General features: G+C 39.6%; 2 long non-coding RNA genes across 2 annotated transcripts in view; one reads left to right on the plus strand and one right to left on the minus strand.

The window, feature by feature from the left end:
• The window catches only part of LOC121818825 (uncharacterized), a 69,870-nt gene that overhangs the window by 30,878 nt on the left and 13,024 nt on the right, over positions 1–25,968 (plus strand). The gene's annotated exons all lie outside the window — the stretch shown is intronic.
• Positions 7,384–19,216, minus strand: LOC132659210 (uncharacterized). Its single transcript, XR_009599332.1, has 2 exons — positions 17,210–19,216; positions 7,384–16,128 (listed from the first exon to the last, which is right to left on the minus strand). It is a non-coding gene; the product is annotated as an uncharacterized LOC132659210 (long non-coding RNA).

Here is a 25,968-nt window from a genome sequence, read left to right on the forward strand (position 1 = left end):
GACTGGAAAAAGTCAGTTTTCATTCCAATCCCAAAGAAGGGTCACACGAAAGAATGTTAATACAATTGTGCTCATTTCACAAGCTAGCAAGGCTATGCTCAAAATCTTTCATGCTAGGCTTTAGCAGTACATGAACCAAGAACTTGCAGATGTAGAAGCTGGGTTTTGAAGAGGCAGAGGAGTCAGAGATTAAATTGACAACATTTGTTGGATCACAGAGAAAGCAAGGAAGTTCCAGATAAACATCTGTTTCATTGACTATGCTAAAGCCTTTGACTGTGTGGATTACAACAAAATGTGGAAAATTCTTAAAGAGATGGAGGTAACAAACCACCTTACCTGTCTCGAGAAACTTGTATGCAGTTCAAAAAGCTGTTAGAACAGACATGGAACAAGGAATTGGTTCAAAATTGGGAAAGGATTACATCAAGGCAGTATATTGTCACCCTGCTTCTTTAGCTTAGATGCAGAGTACATGTGAAATGCCAGGCTGGATGAAGCACAAGCTGGAATCAAGATTACCAGGAGAAATATCAACAACCTCAGATATGCAGATATTACCACTCTAATGACAGAAAGGAAAAAGGAACTGAAGAGCCTCTTGATGAGGGTGAGAGAGGAGAGTGGAAAAGCTGGCTTGAAACTCAACATTCAAAAAATGAAGATCATGGCATCCAGACTCATTACTTCATGGCCAATAGATGGGAAAAAGTAGAGACAGTGACAGGTTTTATTTTCTTGGGCTCTAAAATCAATTCAGACTGGGTGGCTGCAACCATGTAATTAATAGATGCTTGCTCCTTGGAAGGAAAGCTCCAACAAACCTAGACATCATATTAAGAAGCAGAGACATCACTTTGCCAACAAAGGTCTGTATAGTTAAAGCTGTGGTTTTTCCAGTAGTCATGTATGGATGTGAGAGTTGGACCATAAAGAAGGGTAAGCACTGAAGAACGGATGCTTTCAAATTGTGGTCCTGGAGAGGATTCTTGAGAGTCCCTTGGACCGCAAGGAGATCAAACCAGTCAATCCTGCAGAAAATCAACCCTGAATATTCATTGGAAGTACTGACACTAAAGCTGAAGCTCCAATACTTTGGCCACCAGATGTGAAGACCTCGCTCAATGGAAAAGAATGGTGGCAGAAGACAAGATGGTTAGATAGCATCACTGACTCAATGGACATGAATTTGAGGAAACTCCGGGAGATAGTGAAGAACAGAGCAGCCTGGCATGCTGCAGTCCACAAAGGGATTGCAAAGAGTCAAGACAGGACTTAGTGACTGAACAGCAACAACAACAATTAATTCATCCAACTTGAGTTGAGTACTTAGAACCCAATCTTAGAAACTCAAGAGAAGTAGGATACAGACCCTGCTAATGTGTTGGAATTGTTTTTGTTGCAGGCAATAGGAATCCAACTTAAACTAACTTAAATAAAAAAGGAAATATATTGACCCATGTAACTAAAAAGTCTGTGTTAATTTCAGGCTTGACTGGATCAAGGGAACTCAAATTATTTCATCAGGGCTCTTTTTTTTTTTTTCTCTATTCATCTCTACTCGTTTTTCCCTCTCTTTATGAGTTGGCCTCATTTTTTCTTACTAAAGATAGCTTCCTCCAATTTGACCTGAACAAATGGCCTTTAGAAACTCCAGCTAAGATCATTCTTAGATCTCAAAATAGCAGAATAGAGACCCTCTCTTCCTTAGAATCCGTATATCAAAAGTCAAGGAAGATTCTGATTATCTCTAGTTAGTCACATGCCCATTTAACCGACCACTCTGACCAGAGCAATGGAATATCAAGTTGGCCAGGCTTAGGTTGCTTCACCCTCAGATAAGGAAGGTTCAACCTGATTGTATAACATGAAATGTGTTTCCTACAAAGAGTGATGGATAGACAAAAGAAAAAAATAGATATTCTCCGTGGTAGCCAGCCTCAAAGATGACCCCAAATGATCCTTACTTATATCCATGCATAATTTTCTACACTGTATTATGGTTGTCTTGTGTGATCAATAGAGCCCTACAGAAGTGATAGTGGGTGACCTTCAAGGCTAGGTCATAAAAGAAATTATAGTCTTATTCTTGCTCTCAGAATGCCTGCTCTGAAGAAAAGCAGCCACCATGTTGTAAGGATGCCCAAGCAGCCATATGAAAAGATCCATGTAAAGAATAACAGGCCCTCTGCCAACAGCTGATACTGATTTGCTGGCCACTTAAGTTTGCCACCTGGAAAGTGGATTTTTCAGCCCCAGTCAAACCTTCAGGTGACTAGCCCTACCCAACACCTTGGCTACTTCATGAGAGATTCAAGCCTGAGCCGTCCAACTAAGCTGCTTCTGAATCCTTGAACTGCAGATGTTGGAAGGTCTGTGAAGTAGAAAATGTTTATTGTAGTTTTAAACATTGATTTTTGAGGAAATTTGTTACTCAGGAATAGGTAGCAAATACATGCACTATACTTGCTCTCAAGTAGCTCATTGCCCAGCCTAAAGTCATAGACACTTAAATGACTAATTTGTGAGTGGGAAAGAAAGACAGAGGACATAGGAAATCCTCTGGCTAGATGGCATCATCGAATCAATGGACAGAAGTTTGAGCGAGCTCTAGTTGATGGTGAAGGACTGGGAAGCCTGGTGTGCTGCAGTCCATGAAGCAGCAAAGAGCCAGACACAACTGAGTGACTGAACAACAGCAACTGTGAAATCTGACAGAGGAGGCCACATCTGAGCTGTGCTTCAAGGATGAATGTGAGAAGGAATGGAAACCCAGGCAAAGCGAATAGCACACCAAAGGCTCTGGGGCTTGAAAGTGAAAAACGCAAATAGAATAGTGTAGTTTCAGCTAAGGTCATGGCTCATCAGAATCATGAGAAGGGGGACTTCCGTGGTGGTCCAGTGGCTAAGACTCCATGCTCCCCAATGCCTGCGTTCAATCCCTGGTCAAGGAACTAGATCCCATATGCCACAACTAAGAGTTCACATGCTTCAGCAAAAATTGCAGCCAAATAAATATTTTTTTAAAAAATCATGAGAAGGGATTAAAAAGTAGACAGATACTCAAACCCAACCTGTAGAGAATCTCATGATTAGGGAGCACTGGTTTGGGTTTCCAAAGTTGTTTTTGGTCCTCAGTTGGTTGGTTAGCTGGTTGCTGTGGAGGGGTGAGTTTGTAGAAATGTTTTGCAGCAGAATTTCTGGACCTCTTGCAATATAAAGCAGGAAACAGGCTCTTGGCCCAAACCAATAGTAATGAAATAGAATATTTGTGATGGGGTGGAGTAGGGCCCAGGGATCTACACATTAACAAGCACTTTAGAAATTTTATGCAAAATAGTACAAGTTTAAAAAATGGGTAAATTATTGAAAACTCAAAAAATAATTGTTTTATGGAAACAAGAGTTTCAAGAAAGAGGTGGTAAATTCAAAACTGGATTTATATTCATGCTATAATGATGCAAAAAATACTTAAAAAGACTAGCAGGAAATATATCAAAATAACCTTGGTAGTATTATGGTGGTAACATTGTAGATGATGGGTTTGTGTGTGTGTGTGTGTCTGTGTGTGTGTAGTACAGGTACATTATTTCCATAGTTTAAACAGTGATTTTCAGAAAGTTTAAGAAGCTGTGTTAATGATGTGGCAAAATCAAGTTGGGCAAGGGTTGAAAAGAGGTCATTGGCCTTGGCAAGTGGGCAGCCATTGGAGACCTTTGGATGAGGGAATGGAAGCCAGGTTACAATGGCTGGATTCAGAGAATGGGGAGGAAGTGCAGGAGGGAGCCAGTATAGGTCACTAGTTCAAGAAGTTTGGCAGCAAAGGCAAAATTAAAAATCAGATTGTTCCTTTTTGAACTGATTATAAAAGTAATACTTGTTTATTATTAAAGAAAAAAAAACCCCAATTGGGTAATACAGAACATTAAGAACAAAACAACAGTCACCCATAATCCTACCTACCACCCAGTGCTGAACCATGCTAAGAGTTTAGTATATTTACGTTATAAACTTTTCTCCTTCGTGGCAGTGATTTGAGATAGAAGGAATCATCCACAGTATTCTTAGATGAGGAAACCAAGGCTCAGAAAGTGACTTTCCTGAGGCACAAAGAATTCATAGCAAACTGTTTGGTACCCATAGTGCTTTGGCTTGAGTTTCCCGGTTGCTCTGCCCTGACCTTGTAGGAGAATTAGCCAGTCAGCCTTTTTCTTGTGCAATATTGTGTCCTGAAGAGGTGTTTCAGCCACAGTGCCTCTAAAATTTCACTGCAACTATGGATTTATACACTTAAATCTCTCACTAGGCCTGTCCTCTTTGACGGTAGAGCCTGGGTCACCTTCATCTCAGGGTTCCCAAACCCTAGCACAGCATTTGACAGAATCACTGCACAACGCGTGTTTCTAGAATGATGGGTGAGGCTTTGGTGTAGCAACTAATGCAGCTTTCATTCCCAGTATTTCCTGCTTCTCTGTAACATCTACCCCATTCTGGCAGTAGTGAGTGTTTTATGCACAGATTGCCTCGGGGTAAGAATAACAGTAGAACCAGAGTCAAATTCTTGGCTTTTGACTTTCAAATACTCAGGTGGGGTATAAACAACAGTTTTGGAAGACAGACAGAAAAGCTGTATTACCTACTCCCTGACTAAATGTGAAGGAGAAAGGAAAGCTGAGGAAAAGTTAACAAGTGAGATAGCAGTGAGTGTTCCTATGAAAGGGGACTAGGCTACCTCTCACCCTACTGAATCCCATTCCAGAATAGTTTGTGGAGTAGGTAAATCACCAGAATTCCCCTACCTTGATGTGACAAAGGAGAGGAAATGGCATAGTGGGAAAGAAGTGGCCTCACGGAAAATTTAGACCAGCACACTGTCCAATAGAAATGTAATTTGAGCTACATATGTAATTTTGAGTGTTCCAGTAAGTTGGCTTCCCTGGTGACTCAGACAGTAAAGAATCCACCTGACAATGCAGGAGACCTGGGTTCGATCCCTGGGTCGGGAAGATTGCCTGGAGAAGGGAACGGCTACCCACTTTTCCAGTAGTCATGTGTGGATGTGAAAGTCGGACCATAAAGAAGGCTGAGTGCTGAAGAATTGATGGTTTTGAACTGTGGTGCTGGAGAAGACTCTCAAGAGTCCCTTGGACTTCCAGGAGATCCAACCAGTCCATTTTAAAGGAAATCAGCCCTGAATATTCATTGGAAGGACTGATGCTGAAGCTAAAGCTTCAATACTGTGGCCCCCTGATGTGAAGAGCCAACTCATTAGAAAAGACTCTGATGCTGGGAAATATTGAAGGCAGGTGAAGGGGACAACAGAGGGTCGGATGGTTGGATGGCATCGCCAACTCAATGGACATGAGTTTGAGTAAGCTCTGGAAGATGGTGAAGGACAGGAAAGCCTGGCATGCTGCAGTCCGTGGGGTCACAAAGAGCTGGACACGTCTGAGCGATTGAACAACAGCAACAACAATAACCCACTCCAGTTTTGTGCCTGGAGAATCCCAAGGACAGAGGACCCTGGCGGGCTACAGTCCATGGGGTCGCAAAGAGTCAGACATGACTAAGTAACTAACCCTTCTGTCTTATTATATGTTCTAATAAGTAGCCACATTAAAGAACCTAAAAAGAAACTGGTGAAATTAATTTTAATAAATTATTTTATTTAACCTCATATGCCTAAATATTATCGTTTCAACATGTAATCAATAGAGAAATTATTAATGAGATATTTTGCATTTTTCTGTGCTAAAGTTTTTGTTTTTGGCCACGCCACACAGTACGTGGAATCAGTTCCCTGAACAGGGATCAAACCTATGCCCTCTGCATTGGATCCATGGAGTCTTCACCACTGAACCTCCAGGGAAGTCCCTGTACTAAGGTTTTGAAATCTAATGTATACTTTATAGTCACAGCACACCTCAGTTTTTATTAGCCATATTTCAGTGAAATGTTCAGCAGCCACCTGTGGCTGGAGACTGCCAGATAGCACAGGTCAAGACAGACGAAAATGACCCCATGGACTGCTGAATCCCAGAGCTGAGAACTGGAGCCATAAAAAGTTTCTTGTATGCTAGAGTATCATAGACAAGGACCAAGCTGGGTGACCTAAGGAGATTTTGTTTTATAATCAGTTTCTGACAAGAAAAAGCTCTTTTGAAGGAAAACTTCTCAGCAGAAGGTCCCTTTTGTCTTTCCACTAACCTTAAACCAGCTCCCCTTTCTCCCACCAGGCTCTATTCATCTCCGGCCCTAGCACTCCTTTCAGATCTTTTGATCACACAATACCTTGCCTAACCTGTTGGTTCTTTCTGTACATCAAAGAAATAGAAATGAAGAATAAATAATTAACAGATTACCAGATCTCTTCCCTGGATTCCTCTTCAGTAATTTCAAGAACAAACTGTGGGAATAAGATAGCATCTAAAGAAAACTCATAAAAAGTCAACAAGCAGCTCATAAGCTGACACACAGTGGGGGATGGTGATGACTCTGACCCATTATCTCAATGATTAAGATTTCTTCCTTTTTACCCTTTAAAAACTTTCGTGGCTGCAGAATCTTCAGAGATAGTTTTGAGGGGACACTGAGTCCGCCATCTCCCCAGATTGCTGGCATTCTGATTAAAAGCATCTTTCCTTTCTACCAACATTGGCCTCTCGAGTATTGATTTTTGAGTGGTGAGCAGTCGGACTTGATTTGGTAAGATTCAGGCTGAGTGGAATAAAATCTAGCACTGCTCTGCATGGACTGAGTGGACAGAAGCCCGTGGGAATGCTTCAGTGGATTCCATGAAAGATGGCAGAGAGGCACCCAAGACCCACCCCTCTACACATGTCCACATTCTATAAACCCCCAGAGACTTGGAAGCCACCCTGGGGAAAGAGGAAACCCAAATCTAGATGATGACTAAGATTCGTTTGGTAGAATAGGGCAGAGCTCAAAATTCTGTATTGGTAAAGAAAGTTACACTGACTTAGTGGACTGAGTTTCAGAATCTTTATAAAAAGAGTGACGAACATGCTAGAAATGAGGTTTCTGTAAGCCCTATCTGCTGTTTTCTCACACGCTGTCAGAAGATGATCTAAAGGAGGATGGTGACTTTTCAACAAGTCAATCTCAAGGGAAAAAGGGGGAAGTATAGCATTCTTCTTTGCCCACCTGATGTGAAGAGCTGACTCATTAAAAAAGACCCTGATGCTGGGAAAGATTGAAGGGGATGACAGAGGACGAGATGGTTGGATGGCATCACCGACTCAAAGAACGAGTTTGAACAAGCTCTGGGAGATGGTGAAGGACAGGGAAGCCTGGTGTGCTGCAGTTCATGAGGTCACAATAAGTAAGACACGACTAAGCAACTGAACAACAACAATAGCACTCTTTTTTTAAAATATAAATTTATTTATTTTAATTGGAGGCTAATTACTTTACAATATTGTGTTGGTTTTGCCATACATTGACATTAATCCGCCATGGGTGTACATGTGTTCCCCATTCTGAGCCCCCTCCCTCCTCCCTCCCCATACCATCCCTCTGGGTCATCCCAGTGCACCAGCCCCAAGCATCTTGTATCATGCATCAAACCTGGACTGGCGATTCATTTCACATATGATAATATACATGTTTCAGTGCCATTCTCCCAAATCATCCCAGCCTCTCCCTCTCCCTCGGAGTCCAAAAGACTGTTCTATATATCTGTGTCTCTTTTGCTGTCTTGCATACAGGGTTATCATTACCATCTTTCTAAATTCCACATATATGTGTTATTTTACTGTATTGGTATTTTTCTTTCTGGCTTTCTTCACTCTGTATAATAGGCTCCAGTTTCATCCACTTCATTAGAACTGATTCAAATGTATTCTTTTTAATGGCTGAGTAATACTCCATTGTGTATATGTACCACAGCTTTCTTATCCATTCATCTGCTGATGGACATCTAGGTTGCTTCCATGTCCTGGCTATTATCAACAGTGCTGCGATGAACATTGGGGTACATGCGTCTCTTTCAATTCTGGTTTCCTCCATGTGTATGCCCAGCAGTGGGATTGCTGAGTCGTATAGCAGTTCTATTTCCAGGTTTTAACGAATCTCCACACTGTTCTCCATAGTGGCTGTACTAGTTTGCATTCCCACCAACAGTGTAAGAGGGTTCCCTTTTCTCCACACCCTCTCCAGCATTTATTGCTTGTAGACTTTTGGATCGCAGCCATTCTGACTGGCATGAAATGGTACCTCATTGTGGTTTGGATTTGCATTTCTCTGATAATGAATGATGTTGAGCATCTTTTCATGTGTTTGTTAGCCATCTGTATGTCTTCTTTGGAGAAATGTCTGTTTAGTTCTTTGACCCATTTTTTGATTGCATAGTTTATTTTTCTGGAATTGAGCTGCATAAGTTGCTTGTATATTTTTGAGATTAGTTGTTTGTCAGTTGCTTCATTTGCTATTATTTTCTCCCATTCTGAAGGCTGTCTTTTCAACTTGCTTGTAGTTTCCTTTGTTGTGCAGAAGCTTTTAATTTTCATTAGGTCCCATTTGTTTATTTTTGCTTTTATTTCCAATATTCTGGGAGGTGGGTCATAGAGGATCCTGCTGTGATTTATGTCAGAGAGTGTTTTGCCTATGTTCCCCTTTAGGAGTTTTATAGTTTCTGGCTTTACATTTAGATCTTTAATCCATTTTGAGTTTATTTTTGTGTATGGTATTAGAAAGTGTTATAGTTTTATTCTTTTACAAGTGGTGACCAGTTTTCCCAGCACCACTTGTTAAAGAGATTGTCTTTTTTCCATTGTATATTCTTGCTTCCTTTGTCAAAGATAAGGTGTCCATAGGCACATGGATTTATCACTGGGCTTTCTATTTTGTTCCATTGATCTATATTTCTGTCTTTGTGCCAGTACCATACTGTCTTGATGACTGTGCCTTTGTAGTTGAGCCTGAAGTCAGGCAGGTTGATTCCTCCAGTTCCATTCTTCTTTCTCAAGATTGCTTTGGCTATTCGAGGTTTTTTATATTTCCATACAAATTGTGAAATTGTTTGTTCTAGCTCTGTGAAAAACACCGTTGGTAGCTTGATAGGGATTGCATTGAATCTATAGATTACTTTGGGAAGTATACTCATTTTCTCTATATTGATTCTTCTGATCCACGAACATGGTATATTTCTCCATCTATTAGTGTCCTCTTTGATTTCTTTCACCAGTGTTTTATAGTTTTCTATATATAGGTCTTTTGTTTCTTTAGGTAGATATATTCCTAAATATTTTGTTGTTTTCATTGCAATGGTGAATGGAATTGTTTCTTTAATTTCTCTTTCTATTTTCTCATTATTAGTGTATAGGAATGCAAGGGATTTCTGTGTGTTGATTTTATATCCTGCAACTTTACTATATTCATTGATTAGCTCTAGTCATTGTCTGGTGGAATCTTTAGGGTTTTCTATGTAGAGGATCATGTCATCTGCAAACAGTGAGAGTTTTACTTCTTCTTTTCCAATTTGGATTCCTTTTATTTCTTTTTCTGCTCTGATTGCTGTGGCCAAAACTTCCAAAACTAGGTTGAATAGTAGTGGTGAGAGTGGGTACCCTTGTCTTGTTCTTGACTTCAGAGGAAATGCTTTCAATTTTTCACCATTGAGGATAATGTTTACTGTGTGTTTGTCATATATAGCTTTTATTATGTTGAGGTATGTTCCTTCTATTTCTGCTTTCTGGAGGGTTTTTATCATAAATGGGTATTGAATTTTGTCAAAGGCTTTCTCTGCATCGATTGAGATAATCATATGGCTTTTATTTTCCAATTTGTTAATGTGGTGTATTACATTGATTGATTTATGGATATTGAAGGATCCTTCCATCCCTGGGATAAAGCCCACTTGGTCATGGTGTATGATCTTTTTAATGTGCTGTTGGATTCTGACTGCTAGAATTTTGTTAAGGATCTTTGCATCTATGTTCATCAGTGATATTGGCCTGTAGTTTTCTCTTTTTGTGTGGCATCTTTGTCTGGTTTTTGGTATTAGGGTGATGGTGGCCTCATAGAATGAGTTTGGAAGTTTCCCTTCCTCTGCAATTTTCTGGAAGAGTTTGAGTAGGATAGGTGTTAGCTCTACCACAATCAATTTTAAAACGTTTTTATCATCCCAAAAGATAAACTTGAATCCTTAAGCTGTTAACCCCACTTCCTTCTACATTCCCAGCCCTAGGCAACCACTAATCTACTTTCTATCTTTTTAAATACATTTGCCTATTCTAGACATTTTACATAAGAGGAATCATGCAATATGTAGCCTTTTGTGATTGGCTTCTTTCATTTAGCATATTTTCAAAGTTCATCCATGTTGTGGCATGAGTCAATACTTTATGTCTGGATAATATCCCATCATGTAGATATTCCATATTTTATTTATCCATTCATCATAATTGACAGACTTTTAGGTTGTTCCTATTTTTTTAACTAGTATGAGTAAGGCTGCTATGAATTTGGTCTATAAGTAACCTGACACTTTATTCATATCTAAGAGATAAGGGCATTTTCCCACAATAGCATCCAAATTAGCAATACTCTAATGAAATGAAAAGACGCTTACTCCTTGGAAGAAAAGTTATGACCAACCTAGATAGCATATTCAAAAGCAGAGACATTACTTGGCCGACTAAGGTCCGTCTAATCAAGGCTATGGTTTTTCCAGTGGTCATGTATGGATGTGAGAGTTGGACTGTGAAGAAGGCTGAGTGCCAAAGAATTGATGCTTTTGAACTGTGGTGTTGAAGAAGACTCTTGAGAGTCCCTTGGACTGCAAGGAGATCCAACCAATCCATTCTGAAGGAGATCAGCCCTGGGATTTCTTTGGAAGGAATGATGCTAAAGCTGAAGCTCCAGTACTTTGGCCACCTCATGCGAAGAGTTGACTCATTGGAAAAGACTTTGATGCTGGGAGGGATTGGGGACAGGAGGAGAAGGGGACGACAGAGGATGAGATGGTTGGGTGGCGTCACTGACTCAATGGACGTGAGTCTGAGTGAATTCCGGGAGTTGTTGATGGATAGGGAGGCGTGGCATGCTGCGATTCATGGGGTTGCAAAGAGTCGGACATGACTGAGTGACTGAACTGAACTGAACTGAATGACCTAATCAAGATACAAAGTTCATTAATTTTCTCAAAATCTCCTGTTATGGTTTATTTGTTCCAATCAAGACCCAATCAATATAATGTTTCAATATACTATATTTGGTTGTCATGTCACTTGAGTACCTTCTAAGTAGAAGAGAGCTATTGGGAGGCAGTCCTAAGATGGTGGAGGAATAGGACTGGGAGACCACTTTCTCCCAAACGAATTCATCAAAAGAACATTTGAACGCTGAGTAAAAAGATAAAAAGAGAGACAAAAGAGATAGGGATGGAGATCTGTCCCAGGAAGGGAGTCTTAGAAAAGAGAGAAGTTTCCAAACACTAGGAAACACTCTCACTGGCGAGTCTGTGGCAAGCCTTGGAACCTCAGAGGGCAACATAACTTGGAGGAAAAATAAATAAATAATTAAAATCCGCAGATTACATGCCCAACAATAACTCCTGGTGGAGAAGCAGCACAGACGCCAGGCCTCCCTGTCCATCACCAACTCCTGGAGTTTACCCAAACTCATGTCCATTGAGTTGGTGATGCCATCCAACTGTATAAATAAAGCTGTGTTTACAAAGGAGGGAAAAAAGGGGAAAACAAAGTCATGCTCTACAATTTTGCTTAAAACAACTAAGAGAAAAAAGGAGCAAATATGGCAGAGTTAACATTGTTAAACCTGGATGCTGGATACATGAGGGTTTGTTCCACTATTCCCTCTACCTTTGCGTATATTTGAAATTAAAAAAAAACAAAAACAAAAACAAAACAAAACTGGAGGATGGTAGTTCTCTCTGAACATCCATGCCTTTAAATATCCATTTGAGAACACTCCCTTGCCTTCCTAACTGCAAAGTAAAATGCAGGAAGAGAGCATCACCCCTCTTTGGGGACTGTATGAGGTGCAGGAGTGGTAAATATTATTTCTTTTTCTTTGCTATGGAAAATTTCTCTGGGGAGCAAATATTTAGGTGATTACCAGAGAACTGGGTGATGGGGGCCACTGATGGAAATGACCCCTCACACTTCCAGGCTACCATATAGCCAAATGCAGGACCAGATCATGGAAAAGAAATGCAAAGAAGGGAGATGGGCAGAGGAAGGAGAATTATAGTTGTGTCTAACTGTAAGAAAATTTCACTTACAAATATAAAATCCAAGAAAGCATATTATGAGACAATTATTTGCTCTATAGAAATATTTCTAATGCTTTATGAAAACATAAAATACCTTTTTTTCATGGCACAACATTGCAAATCAACTTGTGTGCATGCTCAGTTGTGTCTGACTCTTTGTGACCCCACGGACTATAGCCTGCCAGACTCTTCTTGCCCAGGCAAGAACACTGGAGTGCACTGACATGCTGTCCTACCGGGGAATCTTTCTGGCCCAGGAATTGAACCCATGTCTCTTGCCTCTCCTGTGCTGGCAGGTGGATTCTTTACCACTATCATTCTTTACCATTCTTTACCACTACACTCACCTGGAAGCCTTGGAAATGAACTATACTTCAATAAAATAAAATAGAATAAAATAATTTTTTCAATAGGTAAATATATGCAAATACATGGAAAAAGCCAAAAGTTGCATAACGCTATGTTCATTGTCCCGCTTTTTGAATAATTAACTCATTTAATCCTTATTATAATCCCCATTTTACAGCTGAGACCCTTTAAGGTTAAAAACCATACAACTACTAAAGGACAGGCCAAAGTTTCCAGGGTCACGCTCTTAACCGCTACACTTGACCGCCCCCCTCATAAGACACAAAAGGCTGATCCCTTCCCCAGAGGAGACCACTGTTACCAGCTTCCTGGGGATCCTTCCAGAAGACAGGTAATTCTTTCAGAGGCTCATTCAAGCCCATTTTTCAATCAGCAGTTTGGAGAACATATTCAGAGGCTCTCCTTCATCCACATGGCTAGTTCTGACCCATTAACTGTGAAGTCCCTGAGGCCCCTGCAGAGAGGCACAGCCTGTTACATTGCCACCTGTAAGCCGCAGACCCACAGACAAGGGGCTTCTGATTTACTGGGCTTCTCCCTGCTGGTCCACAGAGCCGTTAATCTTCTGCCTCGGGGCAGAGTTTGACAGCTCCCAAAGGTCCCCATGAAGTACTCTTTTCAAAGTGAAATTCTCAATCAAATAAACTTGAAACAGACTTGGTCTGGATCCAAGTACAGACCCCCCCACTCCCACCCCATGCCCCTGGGCAGTCGTTGGCTACACTTCACTTCCTGGGTTTTTTGAGTCCTCTGGTGCAGGCTACTTTTTTCCTTCAATAAAACAGTGATTTAAAACCTTCATTCTTCCTGTTCTAAAACTGTGCCAGGCATAACCATTCTTGTCTTCACCAGAAAGTATACAAAAATCAACCAGGGCTCTGCACCCATCCTGGCTGTAGATTATCAGGTAAGCATTTTATCAGACTCTTGATCTGCTTTTTGAAAAATATTCTTGTACCTGATAAAAACTTTTTTCATTCTTCTTTTGCTTCTTCACTTGACATTTTATTTTGATTATTTTTATGTTTTCCCTTGGATATTTAAATTATTCCTTTTCTTAAATGAATGCCCCCAGCTTTTCTTCACCTCTGCCAGGGACCTCAGTGACTTTTCTGGTGGTGATAATAAAAAGGAAAGTTTTCTTTTCTCTCTGAAACTCTAAAAACAACAAAAACAATCACAAAGGATGATATTTTATGGGGCTGTGGCATGGAAATGTTTTCATGAGAGGTGAAGGTATCAACTACATTTCTAGCATCTCTACAGTTTATATTAACAATGATCAGAAGTCTCCTGTGGGGCACATCATCCTTCTGTGCTCCTTTTATCTCTGAGCATATTGATGTGGGATTCATTAATGCTATTTTGGTCTTTCTTTCCTCCTGGCACAAGGCAGGGGCTGTGCTTCCCTGCCCCTTTCGAAGTAAGGTGAGACTGTGAGACTTGCTTTGGCTAGCGAAATGTGAGAGGTAACATATCATTTCCCAGTGAAGTGTGAAGGGAAGGGAAGGTGGCTCAGTCGCAAAGTGTCTGACTCTTTGTGACCTCAGGGGGTTCTCCAGGCCAGAATACTGGAGTGGGTTGCCATTTCCTTCTCCAGGGGATCTTCCTGACCCAGGGATCGAACCTGGGTCTCCTGCATTACAGGCAGATGCTTCACCATCTGAGCCACCAGGGAAATAAGTGTTAAATAGAATCTCCACTGCTTCCCAGGTGGTGCAAGTGGCAAAGAACCTGCCTGCCAATGCAGGAGACATGGGTTCCATGCCTGGTTCAGGAAGATCCCCTGGAGGAGGGCAGGGTAACCCACTCCAGTATTCTTACCTGGAGAATCCCTTGGACAGAGAAGCCTGGCAGACTAGGGCCCATAGTGTTGCAGAGTTGGATACAACTGAAGCAACTCAGCACAGCACACAGCACAGAGTCTCCAGATTTTGAGTCCTTGAGTGACAGTCATTAAAAGACTCCCCTCACTGCAATGATTAGGGAAAAATCAACTTTCCCTGTGGTAAGCCGCTAAGGTTTGGGAGCTATCTGGTATAATCTAGCCCCTCTAGACATATAATTTGAAACAACTATAAATAAGTAATAATGAGCCCTGTGGACTTTTGCCTCAACCTGAGAGGACAAAAATTAAGTCTGTTTTTCCATCCAATTGAGCAATCTCAGATAAAATAACAATTTGATTGATGTATTTAGCAAATATTAATTAAGGACCTAGTCTGTTCAAAGCACTATTAACAAGAATAACAAAAACTTTATATGATCTTCAGGACTATTGATTTGAAAGGCACTAAAATTTCAGATAATTCAAAACAGCCAAAACAACTTAGTATCTAGAATACTGTGTTTAGTGATTTTTGTTACAATTTCCCATTGCCACTGAGCAATTTTCCAGCTATAAAATTGTTAAAGGGTAGATTTCCCTCCAAAAGGTAAAATCATGACTCTGATGCAGATGTAAAATAAGCACATGTTAAAGATTTTACTTAACTCATTATTCAATGAAGAAATTGGAAATACATTATAACTGGTTAAAGGGAGAAATCAAAAGAACCACCATTTCATGTGGAATAAAGGAATGTTACATTTAATTTACAAAAAGGACACAAAATGGGAATTTTTCACTAGGATGTGGCAGGGTAGGGTGGTTCAGCAATGTGGGGAAAGTCAGTTTAAACCACCACACCACAATTCCACCAAGGAATTTATTTATATGACACTATAAAAATTATTTTGTATTACTATCAAATATCTACAAATTCAGAGTTATGAAATAGCTCAAAGTCAGCAAAAAGTTAGAAATGATAAAGCAAAGGGTGTGTTCTAGACAATTAAGTTTCCATTGGAAATATCCATTAAGCTCTTTTTCTTATTCTAAATTTTATTACAGATTGGATTCCCAAAATTAAAAAAAAGATTAAAATAAGTGATGTTATTTACTCAGTGCTGTGCAATGTGCTAAGGTTTGCATACATCATCATCAGATGGATATTATCATTACTATTTTATAGATTGGATAACTGGGACTTAACTTGCCCAATAGCCCTTGTTTTTTTTTTTTTTTTTGGTCTCACTCAGTGGCTTGAAGGATCTGAATTCCTGTATCAGGCCCTTGGCAGTGAGAGCACAGAGTGCTAACCACTGGACTGCCAAGGAATTCCCTATTGCAAAATTCAAATGAAAGTCAGATTCCAAAGCTTTCAACAGTTTTTTTTTTTAAATATGTAAGATAATGACAAATTTTAAAAATAATTAATATACAGTAAAATTGACATTTTCATGGTATATAGTTCTAAGAGCTTTAACACATGTATAGATTCTCCTAACCACAATAACAATCAGGATACAGAATTGTCCCTCCCTTCTCCCTCCAAATCTCCTTGAGTGACTCCTTTGTAGTCATATTCTTCTCCTGCCCTGGCAACCAATGATTTGTTGTCTGTTGCTATGCTTTTGTCTTTTCAAGAATGTCAAATAAATGGAATCACACAGTTTGTAACCTTTAAAAGATTGGGAGAGGGTTGTGGTTAATTACAGATTCACAGAAAGTTGCAAAAATAGTACAGAGAGGTCCTGGTACACTTCAGCCAGTTACCCCAAAGGCTGACATCTTACACAACTACAGTGCAATATCAAAACCAGGAGACTGACCTTGATACACTCCATAGCCCTCATTCCATGTTCATCAATTTAACATTTACTCATTGGTGGGTACCTGTACAGTTCTATACAATTTTATCTGTGTCTAGTTTTGTGTAAAGTGAAAGTGAAAGTTGCTCAGTTGTGTCCAACTCTTTGTGACCCCATGGACCATACAGTCCATGGAATTCGCTAGGCCAGAATGCTGGAGTGGGTAGCCTATCCCTTCTCCAGAGAATCTTCCTGACCCAGGAATCGAACTGGGGTCTCCAGTGGCACCCTACTCCAGTACTCCTGCCTGGAAAATCTCATGGACAGAGGAGCCTGGTGCACTGCCGTCCATGGGGTCGCTAAGAGTTGGACATGACCAAGTGACTTCACTTTCACTTTTCACTTTCATGTATTGGAGAAGGAAATGGCAACCCACTCCAGTGTTCTTGCCTGGAGAATCTCAGGGATGGGGGAGCCTGGTGGGTTGCATAGTCCAGTCTATGGGGTCACATAGAGTCGGACATGACTGAAGCTACTTAGCAGCAGCAGCAGCATTGCAGATGGATTCTTTACCAACTGAGCTATCAGGGAAGCCCAGTTTTGTGTAACCGTCATCACAGTCAAGATACGGAATTATTCTATCCCTGCAAAAATCCTTGAGCCATCCCCTTACAGTCATATCTTATGGGGTTAGATTTTAGAAACCTTTCTTTATGTGTTCTCCATCTTAAAAAAAAAAAAAGAAAGAAAACACTTTAAGGTAAACAATTCAGTCCTTTTATACTGTAATATTTGTTTTTTACTGACATTATTTTTAGAAAGTTCAGAAAATTTCATCTTTTTTTCATAATTATTATTGAAAAAAATTTTGTCACATAGAGAGATATAGAGTATTCCATCCCAAGTGTCATTTGTACTATGAAGGTCACCATTTGGAAACCTTGGACTCACCCAGGCATCAAGGTGAACACAGTAGCCCATCACTTAAAATGAGTTCAAACTCTTGTACAGCTGTTGAGCCAAAGGTAGAACCTTAATCATTTTCCTCTTCAGTACTTGTTTAGAAAAAAAATTTCATAAGAAAAAGTATGACATGTTAAACTACTAAAAATGCCATGCTTTGGTAGTACATAAAGTGAACTGTGGAAATAGAGTAAATCAAACTTATTTCAAAGTTAAATAAAACTTTTTCAGGGGAAAGTAATTTTCAAATCTATAAAATCTCACTGCTTCCTCCGGACTCTGTTTTTCCAACTAACCAAATTTACTGTTTTAGGGTAAGACTATCTGCTGATATTCTCATCTCCATTTTTTTTTTGCTATTGCTTATAAATTAAAACAAACTTTATTCTTAAAGAAGATTGCTGCTTTGGAATTACCAGAATACTATTTAACTATATTGATTTGTGGAAGAATCTGCTTCCTTATGGACCCCATCCATATTCTTTCTTGTATGTTGTTTCTGTCACGGATTAATATTTATTATAAACATAAGAATGGATCCCATCCTTTACTCAAGTTCTCCCTCTTGCACTGTCTGGTGGGCTTAGCCTTCAGCCATGATGGAATTTTTCTCCTAGAGCCTGGACAGAGACATTCCATTCAGTACTGATGGCATATGTTATCTGCAGAGCCGGAGCCTGGAATAATAAGGAAACTAAATACTGATGGGAGGAGGCAGGTAGAGGATGGTTTACTATTGACTCTTCTTGTATGTAGTCTCTTTTCTATATAATTGGAATTAAAACCCGAGGTGTGGGCAATTTTCAGAGATGTCGATTAATTCATTACTATGGGTCACAAAGGGTCAGACATGACTTAGCAACTGAGCACAGGCACACACATGATTGGATAAGGGCTTCCCTTGTGGCTCAGTGATAAGGAATCTGCCTTCCAGTGCAAGAGACAGGAGACTCCATTTCCATCCCTGGGTTGAGGAGATCCTGTGGAGTAGGAAAGGGCGCCCCACTCCAGTATTCTTGCCTGGAAAATTCCATGGACCGTGGAGCCTGGTGTGCTACAGTCCATGGTGTCACATAGAGTGAAATGCAAATGAGCATGCACTCATGAGCGTGGGTACTCGATGACTGGATAAATATATCATCTGTGGTTCTTGGTGAAAGGCTTTGCCCTGAGGTCCACAAACGTGACTAATAATGAGAAAAGTAGGACACGGATGTACCTCTTTCATATAAGAGAACTCGTTTCCCTTTGCCCCTCCAGACTGACTGACTATTCTTCTCCTCACCTAGAGTGCCAGATTCAGCAAACAGAAAACCATGAAGAGTCGGTCAGGTGTCCCCTTTGTGGTTGCAGAGGCTTGGTTGTCAGTCTGCCAGGGCATGTCTCCCACAGGTGCCCGGGCTCACAGCTAGAGTTGCTCTCGGAGCCAGTGACTGTTCTCTTTTCTGATCTTGGGGCTTAAAGGTGGTCATCGCTCTCTGTGTTGCAAGCCCTTAATACTCACCATGCCTTTTTGGTTTCCCTTAACCCTCACACCAGTGAAAATGGTCCCTTCATTAAATTCACCTCAGTTCCCCCACTTGAAAGTGCCATCTGTTTCCTGTCAGGACTTTGACACAAAGTGATTCTGATTAGAGGAGAATACATCTCATGCTTTGTAAAAAGATAGACTGCAAACTGAACCATAGAGTTATATAACATAGCTTTATGTCTGTGTGTCTGTGGACTTGCATAGCTTCAAGGATGCTTTAGCTTCATTATGGTGCATCTTTAAACGGAGTTGAATCCTAATATCTCAGATTCTGGAGGCACTGGAGATGGTTCTATTCATCCACTATTAGACATAACTCAATAGTGAAGATTTCTATGTATATAACATGGTCCTTTTGATTTCTCCCTTACATATCAAATGTCAGATATGATTATTTGATGTTTATGCAATTCTAGTCACTTAATTAACTTACCTTTCAAGAAGATAAATGTGTGTGTATATATATATATATATATATGTCTGTGTGTATAAAGTTTAAAAAAGAGTATTTAAATAATTATTAATAATTTATACTATTGAATATTATATAGTTATTGGAAAGAATGAGTTAGGACTATAGGTACTAATACGGAAATAGCTCTAAGACATTTTATTAAGTGATGAAACCAAGGCTAGAACAAAAAATACAGAACAATCAAATAGTTTGTGTATGTATAATCATTAAGAATTGACCTGGGGAGGGTGTGTATACTAGACCACAGACAGATACTGCCTTGGGAGAAAGGAGGGCTTGGAAGAATGGTGTTTTTGTGTTTTGTTCTCTATATTTAATGCAAAGGATCTATTGCAACATGTGTTTTGAGTTCATCTATGCTTTTTCCTGGGGCTTCCCTGGTGGCTGAATCCACCTGCCAATGCAGGAGATGTGGGTTCAGTCCCTGGGTCAGAAAGATGCCCTGGAAAAGGAAATGGCAACTCATTCCAGTATTCTTGCCTGGGAAATCCCATGGACAGAAGAGCCTGGTAGGCTACAATCCGTGGGGTTGCAAGAATTTGACATGACTTAGCAACTAAACAACAATAACAGCAATGCTTTTTTCCTAAAATCTCACCCAAATGACAGTAAGACATTAAGAGGTAATACAGGGCCAATAGACCAGAGAGAGCACGAAGAGGATTAGAGATATCAGCAGAGTTTTGGAAGGTTAAAGTGGAAGATAAGCGGTAACTGAATTATCAGGATGGTGAAAACTGAAGCTTATGTTTCTGCAGAAGTAGTCACCAGTGAGAAGCAAACTGATTCGTGGCCCAGAATACCCAAGAGACTCAGAAATTAGAGACACACGTACTTTCAGGAGGGGCAAGATGTGAGATGAACAGCGGAAAATTAGTCGAGAGTTTGCACAAGAAGCAAGTAGACCCCTTGAACCTCTATCCCACCCCTGATGTCCACAGATTATAGCAGCCCCCACCCTCTACCTCATCAGGAAATGGGAGGCTTGATCCATGAGGAGATGATGCCAAAGAGACTCTAGCCTCCGGGATGATGACAGGCACAACTGAAGGGGATGAAGCACCAGACAGAAAATAGTCGGATTGAGAGGAAGATTACACACTGCACAGTGAAACCCACGCCTTCTCCCCACCTCCCTCCCAGAATGCTGGCAAGGAAATCTATACCCCTCAGTCAGCAGACTGGATAATTTTTCCTTGGAGAAGGTCCAAGAAAAAAAGACCTATTGACATTTAGGGTTGTCCAGTAAAATGTCCAAGTTCCACTTGATTACCCTACAGTGAAACTCACCATTCAGCAAGCCCCATTCATGTTCCTAGAGCTTTCAATCAGCCTTTTAGCACCTCATGTTGAATATGAACTGGCAGACTTTTCGAGGAAAGCCTGTGACATGAAAAAATGGGGACAAAATGACAAGAGAAAAGGAACTCAGAAGAATAAAGACAGTGCAAAGAACAGAAGGAAACTCCAAATGACTCATATCCTCTGAAAGATAAGTGATGATACCACATCCTTAAAATGAAAACAGGATGATAAGACAATGGAATCTATAAAGAACAAAAAAAAAGCTTTTGAAATTAAAAATATGTTGACAAGTAAAAAATTCAATAGAGGGTTAAAAGACAAAGTTGAAGAATCTCTGTAAAGCAGAACAGCAGCAACAACAACAACAAAAAAAAACTAGAAAAAAGAAAGAAAACTAGAGTAGTTTAAGAGATTCAGTATCTGATTAATAGGGATTTCAGAAATAAAACAAAAGCAGCAAAAATTGTCAGCTATTGTATCAGTCTGGATTCTCCAGAGAAACAGAATCAATGGTGTATATATTTCTATTTATATAAAGTCAATGTATTTATTATAAGGAATCAGTTTACTTATTGATTATCGAGACCAGCATATACCCAGATCTGCAATCAGTAAGCTGGAGACCTAGGAAAGTCAATGGTGTATTTGCAGTTCAAGCCTGAGTCCAAAGGCAGAAGACTGATTTCCCATATGGAAGACTAGCAGAGAAAGTGAATTCTCTCTTACTCAGCCTTTTTAATTTTTTCCCCTATTCAGGGTTTCAGTGAATTGAAAGAGGCCTACCCGCACTGGAGGACGATTGCTTTACTCACTGATTCAGACGTTAATCTCATCTAGAAACACTCAGGCACACCAAAAATAATGTTTACCCAGCTATTTCGGCATCCTGTGGCCCTGTCAAGCTGACACATAAAGCTAACCATCCTAGCATGATACAGGAACATATTCCAGAATAAAAATATGACAGGTCCAAATGAGAATGAGAAATGAAAATGATCCATATCAAGGCATGTCACTGAAAAACCCTCCATCATTAGGGATAGTAAGAATCTAAAAGTTTCCAGAAAGAGAAAGAAAAGCCACAAGGAACTAGAATAGCCTTAGACTCTCAACAACACTAGTAGTTACAAGCTATTGCGGCAGTGTCTCCAAAATTCTGCAAGAAAAATTCTTCCATAGTAGGAAATGAGTAGATAATGTCTAAAATTGCATGAAGTTATTAGCAAAACTATGGAGTTAAATATAAGAAAAGAAACTGCTAACTGGATTAGAAGTTGCCTCTGCCTTCAAGGAATCTACTTCTGGGCTGAGTATTGTTTTGTTGTTTGTTTGTTTATTACTTTAAATGTTGTAAGTATTTGACCTTTCAAACCTTGGCTGGATATATTTTTGATTGCCAAACATATTTTTATGACCCAGATTAATTGTATATATGGTAATATAAAACATTGATCTTAAAGGTTTTCTTAATCTTTCTGGAATAGGCTGGGTCTAGACAATTAAGTTATGACCAACCTAGACAGCATATTAAAAGCAGAGACATTTCTTTCCCAACAAAGGTCCATCTAGTCAAGGCTATGGTTTTTTCAGTAGTCATGTATGGATGTGAGAGTTGGACTATAAAGAAAGCTGAGCGCCGAAGAATTGATGCTTTTGAACTGTGGTGTTGGAGAAGACTCTTGAGAGTCCCTTGAACTGCAAGGAGATCCAACCAGTCCATCCTAAAGGAAATCAGTCCTGAATATTCATTGGAAGGACTGATGTTGAAGCTGAAACTCTAATAGTTTGGCCACCTGATGCGAAGAACTGACTCATTGGAAAAGACCCTGATTCTGGGAAAGAATGAAGGCAGGAAGAGAAGGGGACGACAGAGGGTGAGATGGTTGGATGGCATCACTGACTCAATGGACATGAGTTTGAGTAAACTTTGGGAGCTGGTGATTGGCAGGGAGGTCTGGTGTGCTACAGTCCACGGGGTTGCAAAGAGTCAGACACAACTGAGCGAGTGAACTGAACTGAACTGAGACAATTAAGATATCTTGATGTTAATTACCTCCAGTTATTAATCACTGTTTTCCCTTAATTCAAATGGCTAAATGCATTAGGGCATATACTTTATTATATTATTTAGAAAGTATTCCTATCAGTAAAATATTTTCTGTTATACGTGATGAAATAATTTTTTTTTCCCCTTCTACTCTTCCAAGTTCTCTGTTGGGGCTCTGTAACAAAAGACAGATTAACAAGAGAAAAGCATTCAAATTTATTCAGTATAAGTTTTATGTGACACAAGAGTCTTTACAAGGAAATGAAGACCCCCAGGAAACAGTTAAACCTGAGTGTTTTTATACTAGCTTTGATGAAGAATGCAAAGTCACAGACAAACGTACTAGGACAAAAGGGCAAGAGTGGAGGGTGCGAAACTGAGGGCAGCTGAGCAAGGAGCCCTGTTTGTTCAGATTCCTTTCAGTGTCCCCCCTTTGCTCTGGAGAGAGGGAGATCACTTCTCACAGGACCGTCTTTTGACCTTCTTCCAGGGAGAAGGGAAGATCACAGACTCCTTCCCACACCTGTCATTTCTCAAATTCCTTTAGCTTAAAATATTCAGTGTGCCAAGGTGCCATATTTGGGGGGTAGCATGTTCTTAACTCTGTCACTATCATAAATTAAATGTACTAACTCTTTGTGAAATACGGCTGCTAAGAATTTTTATGTAGAATCAGACGATTCTATAATTTTATTTTACTCTTTTTCCATATAGTTTCTATTACATTCTCTTAATAATCATCAAAGGGAACAGCCCTAGATTAATACTTTAAAAGTGAATGAATTATTCAGACATATTCTTTTGAGATATTTATATATATATCCTCTCACATAATTTCCTTTTTCTAATCAGGGTAGAAGTATTAATATCCAATCTGTGTATCTTGGCTTGAATTTCTTTAAATTATCTTTGTATAAGCAATGCTCTTAAAATAAACATACAGTTCTATAGAAAACAATCTAGAGGAATATTTAGCGACAAACTAACTTTAGATAGCCGGGAAGTGGAACTGGGGAGGATTTTCTAAAATGTTTTACAGCCTTTGTGTGTTATTTTTATAATCAGAATATATTTGTGCATGTGTATGTGTGTATGCATATATGTAAGATAAAATGAGAGGTTTTACCTAGCAGTTTTGGCCTCTATTGCAATTCTTTATTGTTTTCACCTTCATCGTAAAGGGATTTTACTGGCACGAACCTAAAGGATATTCCGTTGAGCTTCACATGACATTCTAGGATTTGGTTTAGCTGATCTGAGCAAATGACTGTAAACTGAGGTGAGGCGAACAAAGGCAAGTGCCCTGCTTTAAACTGTTAGATTCAAACTGGACTCAACATGTTAGTGGTACAGCCAGGAATGCCTAAGCTAGGCTTATGGGCAGTCACTTGTCAGTCCGCAATCAGTCAACAGAAAATACATGTGCCTGGGAAATGAACTTTATAGATTGAAAAAACCAATATGAATAAATTATAGTGAGTATATATTAATTAATAGAATACATTTCCATTTTTCCCTCCTTTCCTTGTTAGGCCATTTTATGTTGACCAAAAAATACAAGTAACAGAATTTTAACTTTCTGCTGTTGCCCTTCTAGAGTGGGAAGCATTTTCTTTCAAATTAGCCCTTCCTGCTTGAGAAGACCTTGACTGGATCAATTCTTTATTTTTTTAATTTCTAGGATAAACAACAAAAGGATTCTTGGTCTCATGTTCTCCAGTTTCTATATTATTATTCCAGTCCTTAGCATGCGCTTAGAAACTCTGCAGGTTAATTCATGGTAGAGTTAGGAATACAACTATCTGATAGTCTTTGCTCTTGTCAAAGATGAATAGGCAAGATATTGGAGTAAGTTGCCATTTCCTTCTCTAGGGGATCTTTCTGACCCAAGGATTGAACCTGCATCTCCTGCTTGGCAGGCAGATTCTTTACCACTGTAAGCCTGGGTAGCCTGGGTAATATGGTAAATGTATATTAAACACTGGAAGGACTGATCCTGAAGTTGAAACTCCAATACTTTGGCCACCTGATGCAAAGAACCAACTCAATGGAAAAGACCCTGATGCTGGGAAAGATTGAAGGCAGGAGGAGAAGGGGACGACAGAGATGAGATGGTTGGATGGCATCACCAACACGACGGACATGAATTTGAGTAGGCTTAAGGAGCTGCTGATGGACAGGGAAGCCTGGCGTGCTGCAGTCCATGGGGTCACAAAGAGTTGGACACGACTGAGTGTCTGAACTGAACTGATATTAAACATTTAAGAAATTGATGCTCTGTTTTCCAAAGTGACTGTTCCATTTTGTGTTCTCACAAGCAGTATGTGAATTCCAGTTGCTCCACATCCCTCTTAGCACTTGGTATTATTGGGATTTTTATTTGAGTCATTCTGGCTTTAATTTGCATTTCTCTAATGACTAATGATGCTGAGCATCCTTTTCTGGTGCTTAGTTACTATTCATCTCTTTTCTTTGGTGAAGTATCCAAATTTGTTGCCCTTAAAAAAATTGGCTTGTTTATAAAAATTGGCTTATAAAACAAAACAATATTTTGTTTATAAAAATTGTTTTATTCATTGAGTTGTAGTGTCATTGTTTTAAATAAAATATTCTGAATAGATAATACATTCACATGGTTGAAAAACCAAAAGTGACTTAAAAAGTCATTCATTGGGACTTCCCTGGCAGTCCAGTGGTTGAGACTCTGCCTTCCAATGCAGGGGATATGGGCTCAATCTCTGGTCAAGAAGCTAAGATCCCACCTGTCTTGCTGCCAAAACATCAGAACATAAACAATAGAAGCAACATTGTAACAAATTCAATAAAGACTTTAAAAATGGTACACATCCAAAAAAAAATCTATTTTAAAAAAAGTTTTAAAAGATTCATTAATTTTTCCTTACAGAGTTTCAGTAAATATAAATACATATCCTATGTCCTCTCCTTTCTTGCACTAGAAATAATATATATACACTGTTCAGCACTAATATATCCTGAAGAGCATTCTCAGATGGTATTGTCTTTATAGTCACGTGGTTCTATTGTGGGGATGAGGAGCAGCTTATTTCCAATGATTTCTGTATATAGAACACTACAATTAATAACCTTGTACACAAGTCTTTTGATGTATGTGCAGTTCTCTAGGTAGGATATATTCCAGAAGTGATTTTCAGATGACTATTTCTTAAAGTATGGACTTCCTTAACTCCTATGTAAATTCCCTCTCTTCATTTCCGCTAAACTCAAAGGGCTTGTGTAAACCCCATTCATAAAGAAGAAAATCAGTGTGTGAGGTGTGTGGGTATAGGATGGTGTGTGTGTTTGCGTACATGTGTGTGTGCTGGTATGTTGTGCTGGGGGGGAGGTGGTGTTGTGTGTAGGGAGGATGG

This window comes from Ovis aries, chromosome 2 (assembly GCF_016772045.2).
Source record: "Ovis aries strain OAR_USU_Benz2616 breed Rambouillet chromosome 2, ARS-UI_Ramb_v3.0, whole genome shotgun sequence".
NCBI lineage: Eukaryota > Metazoa > Chordata > Mammalia > Artiodactyla > Bovidae > Ovis > Ovis aries.